This window comes from Rhinopithecus roxellana, chromosome 15 (genome assembly GCF_007565055.1).
Source record: "Rhinopithecus roxellana isolate Shanxi Qingling chromosome 15, ASM756505v1, whole genome shotgun sequence".
Taxonomy (NCBI): Eukaryota; Metazoa; Chordata; class Mammalia; order Primates; family Cercopithecidae; genus Rhinopithecus; species Rhinopithecus roxellana.
This window is the reverse complement of record NC_044563.1, coordinates 24,832,856-24,851,220: the sequence shown is the minus strand read 5'-3', so window position 1 is coordinate 24,851,220 and position 18,365 is coordinate 24,832,856. Positions and strand designations below refer to the sequence as shown.

At 34.8% G+C, this 18,365-nt stretch overlaps 1 protein-coding gene across 2 annotated transcripts in view; it reads right to left on the bottom strand.

Annotated features, from left to right (window-relative positions):
• Nucleotides 1-18,365, bottom strand: part of LUZP2 (leucine zipper protein 2) — a 589,435-nt gene that overhangs the window by 450,936 nt on the left and 120,134 nt on the right. The gene's annotated exons all lie outside the window — the stretch shown is intronic.

Below are 18,365 nucleotides of genomic sequence, written 5' to 3'. Positions count from 1 at the left end.
ATTCAGTGCAAACTCTATCAAAATAACAACATCATTTTCATGGAATTTTAAAATATCTCAAAGTTAGTATGGAACAAAAAAAATAGTCTGAATAGCCAATGCCATTATAAGGAAAACGAACAAAGCTAGAGGCATCATATTACCTAACTTCAAATTATGTTACAAGCCTATAGTAACCTAAACAGTATGGTACTGGAATTAACACAGACACGTAGATTAATAAAACAGAATATAGCACCCAGAAATAAAGCAACATATTTAAAGCTAACTAATCTTTGACAAGGTCCACAAGAACATATATTGCAGAAAAGATACCCTTTATAATAAATGGTGCTAGGAAATTTGGGATGCTTTATGCAGAAGAATAAAACTGGACCCTTATTTCTCACCATAAACAAAAATCAATTTGAAATGAATTAAAGACAAATGGAAGTCCTGAAACTATAAAAGTCCAAGAAGAAAACACAGGAACAACTTTTCTGGACTTTGGCCGAGACAAAGAATTAATGACTAAGACCTGAAAAGCACAGACAACAAAGACAAAAATAGATAAGTGGGACTTAATTCAACTAAAAAGCTTCTGTACTGGAAATAAATAATTAACAGAGTAAACAGACAACTTACAGGATGCAAGAAAATATTTACAATCTATACCCACCAAGGGGCTAATATATGGAATATATAAGAAACTTCAACATCTCAGGAAAAACAACAAAAAGTAATCCCATTAAATAGTGAGCAAAAAAAATAGACATTTTTCAAAATAATACATACAAATGGCCAACAGGTATATGAAAACATGCTTAACATCACTACTCATCAGAGAAACGCATATTAAAACCACAATGGTACATCATCTTACCCAAATCAGAAAGGTTATTATTAAAGACAAAAGATAACAGATGTCAGTGAGGATGTGGAGAAAAGGGAACACTTATACCCTATTTTGGGGAATATAAATTAATACAACCTCTGTGGCAAACAGTATGAAATTGCTCAAGGAACTAAAAATAGAACTACCATTCAACCCAGCAGTCCCACTACTGGGTATCTATCCAAAGGAAAAGAAATCATTTTATCAAAAAGATACTTGCACTTTTATGTTTATTGTAGCACTCTTGACAATAGCAAAGATATAGAATCGACCTAAGTGTTCATCAATGGATGATTAAAGAAAATATGGTATATATATATATATATATATATATATATATATGCAATGGAATACTGTTTAGCCATAAAAAAGAATAAATAAATTTTGCAGCAATATAAATGGTGCTGAATGCCATCATTTTAAGTGAAACAATTCAGACATGGAAAGACAAATATGGCATGTTCTCATTCACAATTTGGAGCTAAATAATGTGTACATATGAACATAGAGTATGTAATAATAATAGAGACTCAGAAGTGTCACAGAGTGGTGCAGTGAGTGATGACAAATATTTAATGGGTACAATGTATGTCATTTGGATGATAGATACCCTTAAAGCTCTGACTTGACCACAACAAATCTAAGTATGTAACAAAATTGCACTTGTATCCCACAAATTTATACAAATAAAAAGATCTAATTTCTATTATCAGCTGATAAGATATATTTATCATAGAAAGCTTTGCATTAACTACCTTGTTTATTACATTGCTTTTTAATATATAATATACCATATATTATGTACATTATATATGTAATCTTTTACATTAATTCTGCTACATGCATATCTATATGTGTATATGTACGTATTCACACACACAGATTCTCTTATCTTTATTCACCTATATAAAGGACCAAGCAGGCCAGGCACGAGGCCTCATGCCTGTAATCCCAGCACTTTGGGAGGGCGAAGTGAATGGATCACTTGAGGTCAGGAGTTCCAGAACAGCCTGGCCACATGGTGAAACCCTAACTCTACTAAAAATAAAAAAAATAGCCGGGCATGGTGGCATGCTGCTTTAATCCCAGCTACTTGGGAGGCTGAGGCACAAGAATCGCTTAAACCAGGAAGGTGGAGATTTCAGTGAGCCAAGATGGCACCACTGCACTCCAGTCTGGGAGACAGAGTGGGACTCTATCTCAAAAAAATAATAAATAAATAAAATAAAGGACCAAACAGTATGAGGTAATTACTTAGAAAATGCTTTTGAAACTAATAAATCAGGACTCAATTGCACCTAACTTGGGAAAAGAAAAAAAGCACCTTAAGGATTAAAGCTGTGATCTCATTTGAAGTCTTAGATCTGTGAGTGGGCCTCTATAAATAACAGAGAAGGAACCAATTCTCATTTCCATGGCAATCCATAGGACATTGTTACATTTTTGCAATGTTTTGAACAAAGCAAAACAGCATAAATGATCAAAGATCAGCATGTTTTTTAATGATAAACATAAGCTACAGGCATAGATAGACATGTTTCCCAGGTGTGTGTGGTGTGTGTGTGTGTGTGTGTGTGTGTGTGTGCGCATGCAAGTGAGTCATCATTTTACAAGAATTATCTGTGTTCCAAAATTTAAAAGCATGCAAGTTAAAAGAGTGTTCCATGCAACCCTGCTCCTTCCAGAGAATAATTTACTTTATAACTGCTTCATCATGGATGAATTGTCACCTGCTCAACATGGTGCCAAAGACTGAAAATGTCCCAGACAGTAAATATTTCAGGGTCTAATTTGTTTGGCTAGCTCTGATTATGATTAACCTATTTAAAATATGTGATAATAATTAGTAAATGTCAGTTAAATATATGCACACATTGAAGGGAGGGGTGTCATTGTCTGTATTACATTTGGAGAAGAGTAAGCTGGAGATGCTCTGAATAGTGACAAGAAACACTTCCTGTCATCCAATGGGTGTCATATGTGGCATTACCTTGTAAGGCTACCTTATTCTAAAGCCTGTCTCTCAGGCCTGCAGCTTCAAACACTGGAATTGTCATTACTTCAGAGAGGTTCCATTTTGCAGGGAAAATTCAAGTTGAGAATCCTCTCAGAGGTGGGTTTTGCAAACAGAACACAAGTTATTCACATACTGCAAGCGAATATCTGGATTTCGTGTTCTGCCTCTACATGGTAAAGCAAATTGCTATCCGAATGTTCTTGGCCTTCCTAGGATCACAGAAAGAAAGTCAGTTATAATAGTTAAATATCTGATTTCTAAAAACATGAATTTGGATCTCCATTTTTGGTATGTCAATAGACTTGCCACTCTGGAGAGACAAGCTAGTACTAAAGAAAAAGATTCGTCCCCCACAACAGTGCCTGAATGAGCACTGACATTTCTGGCCATCAATAAGCTTTCTTTTCATAGCTGAAAAACCTTCTCCTTTTTCTGAGTACATTTTGCCAATATTCAATTATCTGATTATGGTCAAATCTTGTTGACTTAGGATATATTTAACAAATCTTTGCCTATGTCTGCTTTGAGGTATTAAATATTAATTCCAAAGTGTGTTTCTCATAAAGAAACATCTTACATACTTTTGTACTAAAGGAGCATCTCCCTGTATTATCTGTGTACTCACATCTTGTGTCAGAAGAGTTTTAAACAGGCTGATTTATTATTGTCTTTCTACTCAATCAAAAGTGTTTATTAACATTTTCTCCTTGTTTTAGTTTAATAGCATAAAGACCAAAGGCATTCCAAAGCATACAGACTTGCCCTGTAGATTGGAGTTGGCAGATCCCTAATATAATGAAAACTGGAACATGTCATTTCAAATGTCACATGGAGTAGCATCGTACGTTTTGTAGTATTTTGATGACATACCATCTTGGACTATGAAGCAAGACCTGATTTTTGTTTTAGCCATTATAAAGTGAAGCGGATTCTCAATTTTATAATATCTATTATTTGGTTTAATGTTGATCAGGTTCAGAAAAATAATACTATCTTCTCAGTGTTGATTTTAAGTCATTCTGACATTGATTAGCCTTCATTGTTATGTTAGCCCACAGAGTTGATTCGCAATAGTATTTTCCTGACAAATAATTGGCTGAAGTTCAGTAACAGTTAGATGGAGATTATCAAATTGGCTATGTCGTTTACAAAGTCTGTGTGTTTCATTGATTGCTGGTCTCCCATCTCATCTTTACAACTGGCTGAAAGGTTACCTTGTCATTGATGAAAGTCAACCAGCAGACAAGGCAATAGGAACTACTGATGGACTATCTAAAGGAGGAAAATGTAATTGTGATTCATTGTGAAATTACACTTAGGAACGTATTTTAAGACGTCACAGTTGAACAGTAGATTAATTTATTTTCTCCTGATTTTAAGCAGGTGTTTTGAAGCCTGCTGCTTGCTAAGGATGCTGCAATGATAGTTTTTGCATTTTTGTTTTTCAGGTAATAGGATGGCACAATTGAGACAACATAGGCTCTTCCCTGATACTCCTTGCCTTAGTGAAACCTGATTCTCCCTCAGGACCATTTTCAGTCCCAGCTTTTCTCACTGGAAGAAGATAGTTGAGCTGGCTACCACTTGTTATGAATCACCAGTATTCACTTCTCTGTTTGGCAATTCATGGAAATTGACTCATTTATCAGGACAATAACCCTCTGAGGTTGACACTTTATATTAGAAGACACAGAAACTCAGAAAACCTTAATTAAATTATTTAAGGTTAAAGAGTTAGTAAGTGGCAGCCCTTATATTACAAATCTCTAGTTCATAATTATTTATGTTCCTACTCCCTGTACACTTTAAGACCAATGGATTAGAAATATTGATTTTTTTCCCAGATGTTTTCTGGAAACATGCTGGACTCCTGTTGGTCACCACATTTCCACCGTCCTGTACAAATATATTCTTTGAATATCATGCCATTCAGCTAATCTATTCTATTTATTTATCAATGTCTTTTGTGGATCTAGTTATTCCCTTACTCCAATTGAAGGCTCTGATTCTTGTTTCTGGAGTAGGAAAACTGATTTTTTTTTTTTTTTTTTTTTTTTTTTTTTTAGATAAGACAGTCATTTTTCAAACTAATATTTCTTAAACTTTTCCTCAAGGACTTTTTTCTTCACCTCAACAAACAGAGAATGCATTTGAACTTGGTAATTTCCTGCAAATACTCCACTTATTAAATATGTTCTAAATTTATTTTTCAGTTTTATTGAAGGTATAACTGAAAATAAATAGAATTATATTTAAGGTGTACAAATTGATTTTTATATGTATACATAGTAATAAATTACCACAATGAAGCTAATTAACATATTTTCACCTTACATAGTTAGCATTTTCTTTCTCCCTCTCCTTTTTCTTTTCCTTCCTTCCTTTCCTCTTTTTGAAACGAGAACACATAAAATCTCTCCTCTTATCGAATTTCAAGTATACAATACAGTATTGAAACTATAGTAACCATTCTGTACACTAGCTCTTCAGAATGTATTCATTTTGCATATGTGACATTTTGTGCCCTTTACCAACATAATCTCATTTCCCCTTCCCCAACCCACCCCTGGAAATCGCTATTCTACTCTATTTTCACAAGTTTAATTATTTTAATTTTCACGTATAAGTGAGGTTATGCAGTATTTGTCTTTCTGTGTGTGGCTTATTTCACTTAGCATTATGTCATCCAGTTTCATCCGTGTCAGTGTCATTTGGGAATGACAGGATTTCCTTCTGTGCTCAGCATGTGCACTAATTGCTCCCTCTCTCTCACTCCTTCTTCATATTTATTCTTTTTCTCCTATCCTCCTATCCTTGATCTCTTCATTTTACTATGGTCTGTCATCTTCTTTATCAAATTTACTTCTCAAATACAGCCTAATAATAACAATAATAAAAATAAGCACAATTATAATAATACTATCATTTTTGAAAAGCTAGGTATGAGCTACTTCACAAAGCACTTTACATTATCACATTTGGAGCTCAGAGAGGAGAAGTTAGCCATCCATACACTACACAGCCAATAACATAATAGGATAAAAGTGCAGGTATGCCTTTCCTATTCCAAAAGTCCAAACACCTTTCTTTAGCTATACATTTACACCTCCATAACTTAGAACCATTCAATCCACACCTGTAATAAACTCTCACCATTACCAAGAGCTTTCTTATCTCCCTATCCTTCCTCATCCTTACAGTGATTTCAGGGAAATAATTATGGAAAGCTCAGTTCTTACATATAAGTATGACTTTATATATATTTTATATTTTGACTTGCAGTTTAATATGCTCTTGAAATAATAGACATATACAAATGTTTAACCAGTTATTTTTGACCAAGAGTTTTATTTCATTTCATTTCATTGTAATAATTGGCTTATTTTTCTGTCACTGCCTCTAAAATATGAGTTCTGAGGACAAAAAAAAAAATCATTATTATTTTTATTGCCAGAACCAAGTACACACAGGATACTCATGACCATTATTTACTATTAGTTATGAATAGACACATATCACATATTAATGAACGTTTACTGATCAGGTTATTAAGTATGAAATTCTGGCATTGTGATTAGTATTATTCTTATAAGAGCTGAGAGAACCTGGAAAATTCATCTTATTTATCTGATTCTCAGTTTTCCTCTCTGTAAATTAAAAATAATATCACCCTATTGTTATTCTTAAGATTAATGATATTTGAAAGATACTTATAAGATGAAATCAAGTCGTGATTATGAGCATACTATATGAACGATAAATATTTCTAAGATGATCAGCAGCTTGTATTAGATAAATTTGTCTCTATCATCATATAGAGGCAAAAGCAAATGGATGAATGTAAGACAGCAAATGTTTAACTAGTAGTTATTGAACATTAAATAGTTTTTCAAAATTTTCTTTAATTTTTGAGATGGAGTCTCACTCTGTCGCCCAGACTGGAGTACAGAGGTGCGATCTTGGCTCACTGCAACCTCCGCCTCCTGGATTCAAGTGATTTTCCTGTCTCAGCCTCCCAAGTAGCTGGGTCTACAGGCAGGTGCCACCACTCATGGCTAACTTTTTGTATTTTTAGTAGACAGGGAGTTTCACCATGTTGGCCAGGGTGGTCTCCAACTCCTGACCTTAGGTAATCTGCCTGCCTCGGCCTCCCAAAATGCTGGGATTATAGACGTGAGCCACTGTGCCTGATGTGTTTGGCAATTTTCTAAGTGATGGGGACATAGCTGTGATAAAACATTTCCAGCTCACAGGGAGTGGACCATCTACACAAAGTAGATCCTTGTGTTCTTGTCACTAAAGCCTGCAAAATTCCATTCAACTTCTATATGAATCTGTGTCATGTCAAAAAAATGACAAAAAGAAAACTTAAAAAAAATACTTTTACTATGAGTAGTTAAGCATACTGACATTCTTCCTCAAGTAATCCTGATTTTGTTATTTTAAGCCACCATTGGCTTAGAGTTTTGCAATCCTCTGTAAATCTTGTAAACTTTTTTTTTTCCTTTTCCTATGAGTTTTTATGAGTACAGCCTATACTGAGAATGTGGTGGGACTTTTCATTAATAAAAGGAATAGATTTTACATTGTTTTGGGGGGAGTTCTCTCTCTCTCTCAATCTGTGTGTGTGTGTGTGTGTGCGTGTTTCTCTCTCTCTTTAAAGCACATTTACAGTATGAAGCCTGAACATTTTTCCTCCATACCATTGGAGTGGAATGGAAATTGATGAAATGTAATATTTGCATCACCAAAACTTTGCAAAACAGTTTTGCTTCTACTTTCTTATAAAGTGCAATGCTGATTTTAAAACAGTTCCACATATATTTAGAAAGTGAAAAAGACAGTTTGCCTAAAAATTATTTGAGGATAGAGATGGGTAGTTTTGTAAAGTGAAAGGTGTGTGCGGAAAGGATAACTATTTTCTCAAAAACTTGATCAAGTAAATTACACATATTTCCAAACTCTGTCTTCAAAACAATCCTAGGAAGTGGGTTGTATTCTTCTTCTTAGTTTTTATTACCAGATGAGTAAACGGAGGCTCAGTTGGATAAAATTAATTGTCCAAGGTTAAACTGCAAATAAGCACTGTAGTCAGATTTTAAACTGAGAATTCTGTTAGTTTTTAACTTAGAGACTAGATCCTGAGATTATCATTGTGATAAGACCCTGTTGTTTCCCAACCTAAAAAATCTAGCTGACTAAAGTTTTTGAGGGAGTCTGGTGTGGTGTCTCAGGCCTGTAAATCCCGCACTTTAGGAGGCTACGGCCGAGACAGGCAGACTGCTTGAGCTCTGAAATTCGAGATCAGCCTTGGAAACATGGTGAAACCACATCTCTAAAAAAAATACAAAAATTATCTGGGCCTGGTGGCACTTGCCTGCAGTCCCAGCTGCTTGGGACACGGAGGTGGAAGGATAGCTTGAGCCCAGAAAGCAGAGGTTGCAGTGAGCTGAGACCGTGCCTCTGTACTCCAGCCTCAGTGATAGAGTGAGACCGTGTTTTTTTTTGTTTTGTTTTGTTTTGTTTTTTAAGATGTGCGTGGAAAAGAGTTTTTGTAGTGTTGACAAGAACCTGTATGTAAAGAGAAAAAGAAGAGAAATTTTAAAAAATAGAAAAGGAGACTACAAGATATACCAGAATGAATTAACATGCATTTTTCTTTTTGCAAACTTAAGCAAGATTGAGGCAGTTAAGAACAAGAGTTTTGAAGACAATGTTCTATTAAGAGGAAGAGAAAGCAGATACCAAATCACTGTATTTGTAATTCTTCTATGAGAATAATGGGAATCATAAAATGCTTGAAACAGCAAAACTTTAAGGAAAAATATAACATAGATACAGAAAATAGCTAGTTAAAGTGAAGACAGAATCATAAAGCTTTCACAAGTAAGAATCTCAGGCTTTTCAACTAATGACAGAGAGAATTTAGGAATTCAGCGACATTTGAATTTGATTGCTAGGTCCACAAGAGAATATTTGTTGCTAGTGTTCTCATGAGATGAGCTCCTCAATTGAAAGAACCAAATCAGAGATTAGTAGGACCTGCTCAGTGAGTCATTAGTACTCACTGACTTAATGGAAAGAATAGATTTACCTGTCTCTACAAATGCAATGTGATATTGCTGCAAGCATAGGACTTCAAAGTCAAACAGACTCCAGTTCAACTACAGCCAGTATTGGTATGTGACCTTGGCAGGTTAGTGTCTTTTTCTGACTCTCAAACCTTTGTCTTCTAAAAACAAGGAATTAACCAAGATAAAATGTTAAGAGTCAAACAGAGAAATTGTTATAAATTAAACTTCAATGTACTAATTTTGCTTATGTATTCATTTGTGACACTGTGTAATAAACTCAAGGGACAGTTCATACTCTAAGGATGATAAAATTTAGAGAGAGTGCAAAGCACCAGTATCAGATTAGTATCCATGAGCCTCTTGCTCCCATGCTCATGGAAACTTCTCATGACACATGTGTTAACCCTTGGGAGTTTTAAGGGGAAGAACTCCAGGGAAGGGGTAAAGATGCCCAGGGAGGATCAACATGTGGAAGGCTATTTTCGACTGGTAAAGACATTTTTTAACATTTCGGAGCATAAATGTTAAAAATGTAAAAAATTTAACATTTTTAACATTTCGGAGAACATTTTTAACATTTCGGAGAATGATAATCTTTTTTTTTTTTTTTTTTTTTTTTTTTTGAGACGGAGTCTCACTCTGTCGCCCAGGCTGGAGTGCGGTGGCCGGATCTCGGCTCACTACAAGCTCTGCCTCCCGGGTTTACGCCATTCTCCTGCCTCAGCCTCCCAAGTAGCTGGGACTACAGGCGCCTGCCACCTCTCCCGGCTAGTTTTTTTTTTTTTTTTTTTTTTTTTGTATTTTTTAGTGGAGACGGGGTTTCACCGTGTTAACCAGGATGGTCTAAATCTCCTGACCTCGTGATCCGCCCGCCTCGGCCTCCCAAAGTGCTGGGATTACAGGCTTGAGCCACCGCGCCCGGCCAAGAATGATAATCTTGTATGTTCTCACTGGACATTAAATCTGGATTTATGTGAATTGACTGGTAAATCAAGTCATGACTTAATTGCTTTACTTACATTGTAGCAATTCAATATCCGCACTCCCACCGTGAGTGTATGTGTGTGAGTGTGTGCATATGTGCATATCTGAGCATGTACTTATGGGCGTTTCTAACAGGACTTACTTTGCAGCCACGCACAAATAGGTCAAATGTTCAAACAGTGTATGCTACGTAATGAAATGAAATGTATAAGAATTTAGTGATTCTGGCACCACATTCTGGTACCAGGTCTGGCAACATGACATTTTAAAAAGGAACCGCCCTTCAACAACATGCTTTAGAATTTTGACATGTTCAAAGTACTTTTGCAGTATTTGATCTACAGAACAACATAAAAGAGTAAGCAGTGTAGGAAGCTGGTAACTTACTAATTATTTTCAGGTGATTTTCCTCAGTTGCAAATATTACCACTGATAAAAAAGGAGCAGGTATGAGAATTACCTCCTCCTTAAATATTAGAAAATTTAGAATTAGAAAGATATAATACCTTGACAAAACTTAAAATGAGGCTCAATACTCAGTACTGAAAAAAAAAAGTTTACTTGAACATAACATTTTAAAATAAAAGATGTCATTTGTTGAGTTAAAAATTCTTATTGCAATTTTTATAGCAAAAATCTGTAAAATATTATTCCCTAACAGTGGGAAAGTACACAAATAATGGAATGAAATTCTCATCCTAAAAAATTTACTTCAGTTGACTGTTTTCTATGGAACTACAGATAATTAGATTTTGGCTTTAGAGTCACTGACTAAAATGTATATATTTAATTAAGCTTGAATCCACAAAGTACCTCTGGCATTAGAGAAAACAATGGCAAGCCTTCCAAATGAGACAGAGAAGAATAGAAATAGAAATAATGCTTATGTTAGCATGTACAGCTCCAAAATGCTTAAACAATTTATAAGAATTTCTACCTATTTTGAATACACAGTTGGCCTTCGTTATCTGCAGGTTCTATATCCATGGATTCAACTAGAAGAGGATTTTAAAAAATTTAAAAAATTGCATCTGTACTGAACACGTATAGACTTTTTTTCTTATCATTATTCCCTAAGCAATGCAGTATAACAAATATTTACATTGTATTAGGTATTATGTAATCTAGGGATGATTTAAAGTATAAACTATAATATACATAGATATATGCAAATACTACATGATTTTATATCAGGGACTTGAGCATCCTTTGATATTGGTTTCTGTGGAAGGTACTGGAACCAAGACACGTAAATACCGAGAGACAACTGTACTAACTAAAATTTTTATACTACTACTTTTTCGTATGATGTGGTCTAAAAAGCGCTAGCATTCTTTTCATGAGATTAAATATCAGGAAGCCCAAATAACTTATTTATTCAAAAAAATGTGCCAGTGTCTTTCAAGTATAAGGCACTGGGATAGATATTTTAAGAATAAGCAAATTCTGGTCTCCTTTCTTAAAGAGCTGGGAGTCCAGTACAGCAGATGCTACAAATGTATGTAAAATAAATCTCACTTAAAATGCTAAATTGGCCTCCGGCAGGGTGACATACACCCACAGTCCCAGTATTTTGGGAGGCTGAGGCAGGAGGATTGCATGAAGCTGGGAGTTTGAGACCAGCTTGGGCAACATAGCAAGATACTGTCTCTACAAGAAATAAAAAAAAATAATTAGCCAGGAAGGGGTGGTGCATGTCTGTAGTCTCAGCTACTCAGGAAGCTGAGGCAGGGGGATAGCCTGAGCCCAGGAGTTTGAGGTTACAGTGAGCTATGATCAGGCCATTGCACTCTAACTTGGGTAAAAAAGCAAGACCTATCTCAATAATAAATAAATAAATATATAATAAATAAATAAATAAATTAATTAATTAATGCTAAGTGGTTAGAATTACAAAAATAAATAAGAATTTTTCAATAATATAATGAAAACTTCTAGCTAAGCATGATGGCAAGTTTCATGGAGAAAGTTTCATTTTATGAAATGAAAAATTGCATAAATAACCCAAGGATGCTCAATCATCAGTGGTATAAAATTAGGTATATTCCGTTTCCAAAATATTGGAATAGATGTCCTTGTCCCTGTTTCTCCCAATAAATACAACTAAAAGCCCTGGACGTTATATATAACACAAACACAAAACTCTGAAAGGTGAAGGGAGGAAAGCAGACTGACTGATGAATCTAGAACTCAAAGAAGTAAATGCTTCGTAGTTGTTTAAGCTTTCTTTTTGTCTCATGTATCTCAGACTTGCAACTGGAGAAGATACAACTTAGAAACTTGTAATATACAGACAAATAGAAGCTCCAACAGAAGCATGGTGTCTCCTATCAAAGGATTAGAAACAAGGGGAAAGTCTAGAAATGCCAAAAACATAGGCAACCACCTCTCTACTCTAGTCAAGCATAGCAAATAAAAAATGGTGGCTCCACTCCAACTCATGCCAACAAAGGCCCAATGGGCAGTCTGACCTCTACTCTCATGAGGCACCCTAGATATCAGAGAAGGCTAAGTAGGGAGTTGGGACTTTTACCCCTATAGGCACTGATAACCTCTCCTCAAGGTGTTAGTGAGGACTTTCTGGAGAGCCTGGACTTACATCCTATCCAGCAGTAACAAAACACTTCTATTCTTGGCTGTGTTGCTTCCACATGTGGCCTAGTGGAGATTCGGGACTTTCACCACTGCCCACAGGTTAAAAGGTTACATTCCCCCATCCCCTGAGTGTTATCAGTGTAGGCCACATTGATAGTGAAAACCCTCACACATGTCCAGCAATAATGAGGAGTTCCCCTCTTCCCTAGGATGTCGATGGAATTCTGCTAGCAAACTGGTACCTCTTCCACTATCTGGCAGTAGGAATAAGGCATTTTCTCTTACCCTGCCAGAGTAGTATCAGAGGAAGGCAGTTAAAACAGATGGTTTAAATAAAACTAGAGTTTCATAACGTAATACCCCAAATATAAATATCCAGGTGTTTTTTGTTTTGTTTTGTTTTGTTTGTTTTTGTTTTTGTTTTATTTTATTTTATTTTATTTTATTTTATTTTATTTTATTTATTTATTTATTTTATTTTTTTGAAGGCAGAGTCTCACTCTGTCACCCAGGCTGGAGTGCAGTGGCACAATCTCTGCTCACTGCACTGCAACCTCCACTTCCCAGGTTCAAGCGATTACCCTGCCTTAGTCTCCTGAGTAGCTGGAACTACAAGTGAGAGTCACTATGCCCAGCGAATTTTTGTATTTTAATAGAGATGAGGTTTCACTGTGTTGCCCAGGCTGGTGTCAAACTCCTGAGCTCAGACAATCCGCCCGCCTCGGCCTCCCAAAGTGCTAGGATTACAGGCATGAGCCATGGCCCCCAGCCCAACTATCCAAGTTTTAATACCAAATCCCTATTGTACTAAGAAGCACTGAAATCTCAACTGAATCAGAGAAAGAATTAATGCCAACATCAACATAACAGACGTTAGAAATATCTCACAAAGATTTTAAAGAAGTCATCACGAAAATGCTTCAATGAATAGTGATGAACACACTCTAAACAAATGAAAGGAGAGGAGGTAACCACAAATTTGGTGAAAAATACGGAAAAATTGGATTTTTATAACCAAATATAGAAAAAACAAACTTAAAAACTCAACAAATAGGCTCATGCAGAATAGAAAGTACAGATGGAAAAAAAATCAGTGAACATGAAGATTGATAGAAATTATCCAATTTAAACAACACAAAAACAGAATGAAAAAATAGCATAGCCTCACCATGAACATCAGGAACACCTCAGCATATGATAAAACATCTACTACCTCTGTTTAACAATTCATAGAATTAGTACACAGAAAATTTACAAGAATATAACATAGTTCAATGTATTAACCAACCAACAGGAACTAATCAATATTTATACGACACTTTACCTAACAAAAGCAGAATACATTATATTCAAGTGCCCATGGAATATATACCAAGATTTACCATGCAGTGTGCCATAAAACAAACCTCAACCAAAGATTGCAGTTCTCTCCAAATTAATATACCAATTTAACAAAATCCCTATCAAAATCTGAGGAACAATTTTATAGATGTAGACATGCATATGGAAAGGCAAGAGATGTAAACTAGAACAAATGATACTGAAAATAAGAATAAGAATAAGGTCAGAGGTATCAGTCTACCAGATTTCCAGACTTAATATACAGCTATGTAATACATAATGTGTGGTATTAGTAGAAGTACAGACACATAGATCTGTGTAACAGCATAGACAACTCAGAAATAGACGCAAACAAATATGTCCAACTGCATTTTGACAAAGGCGGAAATGAATTTCTATGGTGGAAAGATAGTCTTTTCAAGAAATGGTGTTGAGGGAATTTAATATCCATGGTCAAAACATTAACACACATAAACACACACACACACACACACACACACACACAATACCACCAAATAGCAACAAAAAACGTTAAAAACTGCCAACTTAAAGCCCATACTTTACTCAAAAATTAACTCACAATGGGTCACAGACTAAGTGCAATATGTAAAACAATACAGCTTGTGGGATAAACAAACAAAAACATAGGGAAAAAGTAGGGGGAAATCTTCTGGATCTATGGCTAGGCAAAGAATTGGCACCAAAACTATTATTCATAAAAGAAAAAAATGGTAAATTCTCTTTAACAAATATTGAAAATTTTACCTCAGTGAAAGACCTTGTTAAAGGGATGAAGAGGGGTGAAAACTACATACTGGTATATAGGGGTGAAATTATACAGGTATAAAATATTTGCTAACCACATATGTCACAAAGGACTTGTACCAAGAGTATATAGAGCTCTCAAAACACTACAATAAAAGAAAAAAAAAAAAAAAAAAAGGGCAACCAAACTAGGAAATGAACAGAAGAAAGACCCAAAAAGACACTTCCCTAGTGGAGATATACAGATGGCAGTTAAGCACATGACAAAATGTTCATCATTATCCATCAGGGAAATGCAAATTCGAAGCATAATGAGGTATCACTATATGTCAGAATGGTTGAAATATTATATATATAATATACATATTATATAAATTCAAAATGGCAAGGATGTGCAGAAGCTGGATCACAAATACATTGTTGATGGAAAGGTAAAATATTACAACTGCTCTGGAAAATGTTTGACAATTCTGCTGAAACTAAACATGCTACTACTGTACAACCAACAATTACATACTCCTGGGCATCTATCCCAAATAAGTGAAAACTTATGATCACATAGAAACTTGTTCAGAAATGTTCATAGCATTTGTATTGGTAATAACTCCAAAACTGGATTAAAAAACACATATCTTTCAACAGATGAATTGTTAAACAAACTGGTGCATCCAAATTCTCAGCAATAAAAAGAATAAACTATGATTCAAGCAACAATTTGGATGAGTCTCCAGAGAATTACACTGGATAAAATAAAATGTCAAATTCAAAAGCTTACATACTCTGTTATTGTATTTATAAAGCATCCTTTAAATGACCAAAATGTAGGCATTGAGAAGAGATTAGAGGTTACTAGGGATCAAGAAGTGGGTAAGGTAAGTGGGTATGGCTATAAAAAAGCAACAAAGGATCATTGTGATGATGAAACTGTTCTGTATCTTGATGGTCTCAGTGTTAATATCCTTGTGATGCCATAGTTTTGTGAGATGTCATTATTAGAGAAACTGGGTGAAGGTACATGGAATTCCTCTGTATTACTTCTGCATATATGTATATTTACAATTACCTCAAAATTAAAAATAAGATTTAATTAAATAACTAAATCCATAAAATATGTTTTAAAATCAATAACAAAATTACCTGTGATTTCAATATTGAAATTTTAACCTTTTTTCTTAATGACAGGCTGTAAACTTTAATTCTTGAATCTGGAAGAGGTTTAACATATAAATCTCTAGTAAGATTATATTTCATTAGTACTGTTCTAGATGCTTATGGAGAATCTTCTTTACGATGGGTCAAGTAATGACTTTCTGAAAATACAGAAGACTGGGCTATGTGTCCTTCTTGTGGAAGAGTTTTCCCAAGAGAGGGAAAATGCAGTACAAAGTTCTAAATCAGGAATAATTTTTATGCATTTGAGACATAGAAAGGTCACTGTGGGTATAATAGAGAGAACACAGAAGAAATGGGTAAAAGGCAACATCTGAGAGATAAGCCATACTGAATACACAGAGCCCTATTTTCCAGACTTAGAAATTTAAATTTGTCTATTAGTGATAATGAAAGGCTTTTCAAATAACTTTTAGGGGGTTAAATGAAATGATATAAATTGAATATTCCAAAATGTATGAAGATTATAGGTGACTCAAGAGTGAAAGTGGAAGCATCAGTTAAAGTAATACAGAAGTTCAGAAAAAGATGGTTATAGTTTGAATCATAATAGGAGAAAGAGCAGAGGAGGAAAGAAGTTGATTAACAATATGTTTTCTAGAATAGAGAAGACTTACCAAAAATGGAATGGACTGGATGATAGGAAGAAGGAGGATTCAAAGATAATTCCTTCATTTTTGTTTTTAGACAGCTGTGTAATAATTATTTTAAAAGAAAGATGTTTTAAAGGTAGAACTCATTCAAAAATCTATTCACCAAGCATCTATTATGAGTTATTAAGTCAATCATATGACAAGTGCTCTGGTACTGGACAATGAATGAGTTTAGAGTAGCAAGAGATGCAAGCTCATAAACACAGCTGATGGAAATTTACCACAAATGTAAATAGAACACACATCAAAGAGTTGGCAGTTAACTGTGCCTAGGAGATTAGGATCAGTTCTAAATTCACTGATAAAATGTTTTCATTGGCTATTTAAGATGCACAGCTGTTTTGCATATGCAGAGAGGGCATTTTTGAAAGATATAATATATAGCTAGTTATTCTGGCAGAATAAGAAATATTTTCTGAATGATAGTCCAGTGAGTGAGCATTATCCTCTTTGAATGTCTCTTTCATTCCTTCCTTTTTTTAAAATAATAAGATCATGTTATCTTTCAAAATTTTAAGTCATTAATACTTATTGTTCATCATCACGTTTTCTATATTTGGATTTTTTTTTTTTTTAAGAAATGGAGATTCAGCTAATTCTAGGCTTTTGTTGCTTCCTCCCTCGTACATTTCCAATTCAACATGCCCGGGTCTTCTTTCTTCCAGAAGAATGTGAACTGGGACTTATTAATTACAAAATGTTCCCACATTCCAACCTGAAATAATAATAATAATAAAAGTTAAATGTAGTGACTTTTAAAATTTAACTACATATACTCATTATTTTATTTTACCCTATGTAATTTCTTATTGTATGGTTTTAAAATTACCTATGATAGTTTTAAATAGATTAGGAAAAGAAAGAGAGAAAGAAGTGTGTCTGTTTATAAATTACCTTGGGCAGTATGGCCATTTTCACGATGTTGATTCTTCCTATCCATGAGCATGGTATGTTCTTCCATTTGTTTGTGTCCTTTTATTTCACTGAGCAGTGGTTTGTAGTTCTCCTTGAAGAGGTCCTTTACATCCCTTGTAAGTTGGATTCCTAGGTATTTTACTCTCTTTGAAGCAATTGTGAATAGAAGTTCATTCATGATTTGGCTCTCTGTTTGTCTGTTACTGGTGTATAAGAATGCTTGTGATTTTTGCACATTAATTTTGTATCCTGAGACTTTGCTGAAGTTGCTTATCAGCTTAAGGAGATTTGGGGCTAAGACAATGGGGTTTTCTAAATATACAATCATGTCATCTGCAAACAGGGACAATTTGACTTCTTCTTTTCCTAACTGCCATCATCCGCATCAAGCTACCAATGAGTTTCTTCAAAGAATTGGAAAAAACTGCTTTAAGTTCATATGGAACCAAAAAAGAGCCCGCATTGCCAAGACAATCCTAAGTCAAAAGAACAAAGCTGGAGGCATCACACTACCTGACTTCAAACTATACTACAAGGCTACAGTAACCAAAACAGCATGGTACTGGTACCAAAACAGAGATATAGACCAATGGAACAGAACAGAGTCCTCAGAAATAATACCACACATCTACAGCCATCTGATCTTTGACAAACCTGAGAAAAACAAGAATGGGGAAAGGATTCCCTATTTAATAAGTGATGCTGGGAAAATTGGCTAGCCATAAGTAGAAAGCTGAACTGGATCCTTTCCTTACTCCTTATACGAAAATTAATTCAAGATGGATTAGAGACTTAAATGTTAGACCTAATACCATAAAAACCCTAGAAGAAAACCTAGGTAATACTATTCAGGGCATAGGTATGGGCAAGGATTTCATGCCTAAAACACCAAAAGCAACGGCAACAAAAGCCAAAATTGACAAATGGGATCTCATTAAACTAAAGAGCTTCTGCACAGCAAAAGAAACTACCATCAG